A 6,000-nucleotide genomic window follows, 5' to 3' on the forward strand; every position below is an offset into this window, starting at 1 on the left:
GCCCTCAGCACCTCGGAAGCCGCCTGATGGACCCACCAAGCCAAAATAATGGCTAAATTCCTACAATGGAATTGTCGTGGATTCCGGCGAAATACTGATGACATCAAGGCCCTCCTGCAAAAGCACGAGCCAGTTTGCTTTTGCTTGCAGGAGACTTATCTAAAGGCGAATGATGATCCCACCATGCATAACATCACAATCTTTCGTAAGGATAGAATTGCGGATGGTCCTGCTCATGGAGGAGTGGCTATCCTTGTGAGTAATCAGACCCCAGTTCAGCCCTTGCTAATTACAACCAGCATAGAGGCTGTTGCAATTCGCCTTACAGTGGGATTTTTATTAACGGTCTGCTCTATTTATTTGCCACCTGGGACTGACATCTCCCAGGAAGCCCTTGATGATCTTCTAAAGCAGTTGCCTCCCCCTTTCTTACTTCTTGGGGATATGAATGGACATAACTCCCTGTGGGGTAGTGCTAACATCAATGAAAGGGGACGGGTCATAGAGCGTATGCTCAATGACAATGCCCTTTCCCTTCTCAATACTGGAACAAACACCTTCTTCCATATGCCTACCCGTACTTTTTCTGCCATTGATCTCTCTATCTGCTCCCCTTCTCTGCTCCCTTCACTCACTTGGGAAGTGGAGGAGAATCCATACGGAAGTGATCACTTCCCTGTGATAACCTTGTTACACAGTGGGAGACCATGTCTTCCTTTTAGGTTACCACGGTGGAAGTTTGATCAGGCTGACTGGAATGCCTTCCAACATCAGGCAAATTTTGAACTCAGTACAGTCAGTCAGGAGCCTATCAATGATGCAGTAACGTACATCACAGAAATCATTGTCCAAGCAGCTGCGAATGCTGTTCCAAAAACATCTGGCCGGTTTCCACCATTTCCCAAACCTTGGTGGAATTCACAATGCACAGCAGCAAAAAAGGCTCAAAACAAAGCGTGGGGGATATTCCGTCGATATCCTACCACTGCTAATCTAATAGCTTTCAAGCGTGCACGAGCGAAAGCACGCTACATTCGCCGTCAGAGTCAAAAGGAATCATGGATCCGTTTTACATCATCTGTTAACCAGGCTACCAATTCTAAGGTAGTCTGGGATAAAATCCGGAAAATGAAGGGAAAATATACATCCCACCCTTCTTCAATCCTAGATTACAATGGATGCGCTATTGCAGATCCAACTGCAATAGCCAATGCTCTTGGGGAAACATTCTCTAACATCTCTGCAACATCCTCGTATTCCCCAGAGTTTCTGGTCCTGAAACATAAACTGGAAAAAGAGGCACTTAATTTTAAGTCAAAGAACATCTATCCCTACAATGGGCCGTTCACTATTCAGGAACTGAAAAGAGCCCTCGCCCTTTCCAAAGCAAGTGCTGTTGGACCAGATGGCATCCATTATGAATTGGTTAAACATCTTTCACCAAAATCTATGGATTATCTGCTCTCTCTGTATAACAGAATCTTTATTGAAGGGCAGTTTCCGGATTCCTGGCGACAGGCAATCGTTCTTGCCTTTCCTAAGCCAGGAAAGGATCCAAAAATCACCACCAATTATCGTCCTATTGCTCTGACTAGCTGTCTGTGCAAAATTTTGGAGAGAATGGTCAATTCTCGTTTAATATGGTATTTAGAATCAAATGACCTTCTCTCCAATATCCAGTGCGGCTTCCGAAGGAACCGGTCCACTTTGGACCATCTTATTAGACTGGAAACATCCATCCGGGATGCTTTCCTAAAACGCGAACACTTGGTGTCGGTGTTCTTTGACATGGAGAAAGCGTATGACACAACTTGGAGATTTGGCATTTTAAAAGATCTGCATAGCCTCGGTCTTAGGGGGCAACTCCCCATTTTTATTAAAAACTTTTTAGCCAATCGATCTTTCCAGGTTCGTGTGGGATCCTCACTCTCTCGTTCCTTTAGCCAAGAGGAGGGAGTACCACAAGGATCAGTATTAAGTGTCACGCTTTTTGCCATCAAAGTAAATTCCATCACAGAACAACTTCCTCAAACTGTAAACAGTGCCCTCTATGTTGATGACTTTAGCATATTTTGCCAGTCATGCAACATGAGGGTGATTGAAAGACAACTGCAGAAAGCCATTGATCGACTCAACTCCTGGGCACTTACAAATGGTTTCAGGTTCTCGCCGGAGAAGACCGTTTGCGTACACTTTTGTCGTAAGCGTAATCTTCATCCTGAACCCGAATTAAGGCTCGGACGAAATGCTATTCCAATAGCAGCGGATACAAAATTCTTGGGACTCGTATTTGACAAAAAGTTGACCTTTCTGGATCACATCCGTCAACTCCGCACAAAGTGCACAAGAGGGCTGAATATTCTGCGCTCTCTTTCCTCTACATCTTGGGGTGCGGATCGATGCACCCTACTACGCATCTACCGTGCACTTGTACGATCCAGACTAGATTACGGGTCCCTGGTATACAATTCGGCCAGAGACAGTGTACTTCGGTGGCTGGATCCTGTCCATCATCTGGCTCTCCGTACCGCTATTGGAGCATATCGAACATCTCCAGTCCAGAGCTTATACGTCGAAGCAAACGAACCGCCGTTATTGCTTCGACGCAAGCAGTTGTCTCTAAACTACGCTCTAAAACTGAAATCCCTGCCAGACCACCCTACGTGGCTATCCGTTTTTGAGCCACGATGGGAAAATTTATACAACACCCGTAAGACTGCCAATCGCCCTTTTGGTATTCGTGTCCAAGAGCTACTTAAAGAACTTAATATCAAGGTAGACAAGGTTGCGCAAACACCAAAGCAACCCCTTCCACCCTGGCATGCTCATGTCCCGGCATGTGACTTGTCCCTTAGAAATTGGGGAAAGTCGGACACTCCGTCATCTGTCTACCTGCAGCTTTTTTCAGCACACCGAGCTGAACATTCTGACTTCGTGCCAGTCTACACAGACGGCTCGAAGGCGGAATCATATGTGGGATCCGCTGCTGTCTTTAGAGACAGCACTACATCGGAGCAGATTCCCTCTGAATGCAGCATATTTACTGCAGAGCTGCACGCTATAAAGTTAGCCTTGGATCACATTATTAAATGCCAATACCAACGGTTCATTTTATATTCAGACTCTCTCAGCGTGTTACAGGCTTTAATATCTGTGAGATATAATTCTCATCCAGTTCTGTCTAGCATTCAGCAGAAGCTTCACGTTCTCCATGAACGTGAATATGATATCCGCTTCTGCTGGATTCCTAGCCACATTGGGATTAGGGGAAATGATTTGGCTGACGCCGCAGCCAAATCAGCAATTCCCAATAATAACTACTGCCTGTTAGTCCCCTATACAGACTACAGGCAAATAATACACGAGAAGATTCACTCCCAATGGCAGGATTCGTGGAATAGGCAGACTGCGAATAAATTATATCGTATAAAGCCCGTAATTGAACCGTGGCAGTCTAGTCTGCGCAGTAATCGTACTGAGGAAGTTGTTCTTGCCCGGACCCGCATAGGACACAGTCATTTAACGCATTCGTTTCTGCTGAGGGCTGATGACCCTCCTATGTGTGTGTCCTGTGGCACAATGTTAACGATCAGACACCTTTTAATTGACTGTCCAGATTTTAGCAGTACCCGTTTTACCGCTTTTAATCATCTGACTGAGCCTTATACACTCAGTCAGATTTTATCCGACAATGACAATGTGTCTGCTGTTTTTAGCTTTTTAAAAGCAATAAAGGTTTTTAATCGTATTTAAAATTTATATTTTATTGTTGTTTATTTATGTTTTCAGATCTGGACATGGTGGCCTAATTAATTAGGTCACCGAGATGTTAAATTTTTTAGATATTACCTGGTCTTGGCGCATTATAGCCTTAGTTGCTAGTGCGCCAATAAAACCCAAATCAATCAATCAATCAACCCAAAAAAAGACCGGAAAAAGTGCTCAAACAAAAAACAGTCTGATGAACCATCCTCAACTAAACCTAAATGAACCACAGTATCTTACAATGGAATTGCGCCGCCTCCTGGTCTTTTATAATCGCATATTTTTAGAAAATGTTTTTCCAGCTTCTTGGCATCACTCAACAATTTTGGCATTCCTGAAGCCTGGAAAAGATCCATCCAACCCCAATAGCTATAGATCCATATCTCTCTCAAGCTGCCTCAGTAAAATTCTTGAGAAAATTATCCACAGAAGACTCGTCTGGATCATTAAGTCGGAACAGCTAATGAGCCATAGTCAATATGGCTTTCGTCAAAACAGATCATGCTTAGATCTTATGGTCAAGGGTGAATTTGCCATCCGTAATGCTTTTGTCAAACATGAACATCTAGTAATGGTTTCAATAGACATAGAGAAGGCTTTTGATACCACTTGGCGGTACGGTATACTTAGTGACCTTTACCTTCTCGGACTACGAGGCAACCTTCCTATGTTTGTTCTGAACTAGATCATTTCAAGATACTAGATAATTTCAAGTTCGATACCAACATGCCCTTTCCGCAACTTTCATCCAGGAAGAAGGTGTTCCACAGGGATCAATATTGAGTGCCACTCTTTTTGCTCTGAGAATAGATTCTATCACTAAACAGCTTCCAAATACAGTTCAGACTTATCTTTATGCAGATGACCTTTCCATCTCCTGTCATTCTCAAAACATGAGGAATATTGAAAGACAGCTTCAGATATCACTTAATAAAATTCAAAAATGGGCGAGCCTCAACGGCTATCGGCTCTGTCAGCAGAAAACAGTTCCTACCCATTTCTGTAGACAACGCAAACTTCATCCAGATCCTGAACTTCAAATTTCTAACGTCTTTGTCTTGGTCACCAGCAACATCCGATTTCTAGGAGTAACTCTTGACAATAAATTAAATTTCCTAGATCATATTAAAAATGTACGGACTTCATATATACACAGAGCTTTATCTGCCCAAACGTGGGGTGCAGATCGTACCTCCCTTCTTCAGTTATACAAGGCATTAGTCAGATCCCGTCTCGATTATGGTGCTCCAATCTATGATTCTGCCGGAAAGAGTGCATTACGCTGGCTTCATCCTATTCAACAACCACCATACCTACACAAAATTTTCAAAAATTACAAGCAGCCTACAGAGAGCAACATTGTAATTCTACCGATATACACAGATGGTTCTAAAAATTAGGAATAGCAGCCAAATTCCCGAATACCACAATATGTGTCGAAGTACGTACCATATTTTGGAGGGACACCAAGCTCGTGCTTCCATATCTCCACCGGATGCCAAAACGCGACAGATGGTAATGGTTAATATATAAATCAAACACCAAAAGAAATTTACCAGCCTGGAACCGCGTACGTACCCTTTCGGATGGACTCTGCCACTGGTATTTTTCCGTTTCTTCCACCGTCCCACGATCTACTATCTGCCACTGACTGACACACACAGTTTACCGTTTCTCCACCAACCTCACGGTCTAATACCTGCCACAATGTCCCTGCTACGTACCAAGTTCCATATGCTCTGTACGTACCACATCGGAGGGACACTACCGGTCAAAAATTATACCAACTCATGTCTGCCGACTCCGTACCAGATGGCCCCGAGTGCCAAGCGATAGTGTCCAAGCGATTTTCCTAAGTGATATATAGTGCTCTTTCTAAGTGATTTGGCCCCGGGTGCCAAGCAATTGACTGAGCGATTTCTCTTTGTGCTTTCACTGCGACTTTTCCATAGGTGAATTCTGCGTTCTCTTTTACGTTCCTCTCGTTGAGAAATACTTTTATTTTGTAGCTCTTTTATCAAAAGTACTGGTAGAGAGCAAGGAAGGAAAGTAACCTTTCTTTATTTTTCATATTTAATAGACTAACTCCTACTAATTTCGCTTGGTCACTCCAGGCACTGCTCCTGCCTCCCCGTGGCGGGGCCGGTAACCTTGGCAGAAAAGTTCATCTGCCAGGGGCTAAAAGGAGCCAAAATGGAACAAAATATGTTTCCTTCTTTACAACCGACAAGCAGT

Source organism: Mastigoproctus giganteus, chromosome 12 (genome assembly GCF_048544385.1).
Source record: "Mastigoproctus giganteus isolate SK-2022 chromosome 12, ASM4854438v1, whole genome shotgun sequence".
Taxonomy (NCBI): domain Eukaryota; kingdom Metazoa; phylum Arthropoda; class Arachnida; order Uropygi; family Thelyphonidae; genus Mastigoproctus; species Mastigoproctus giganteus.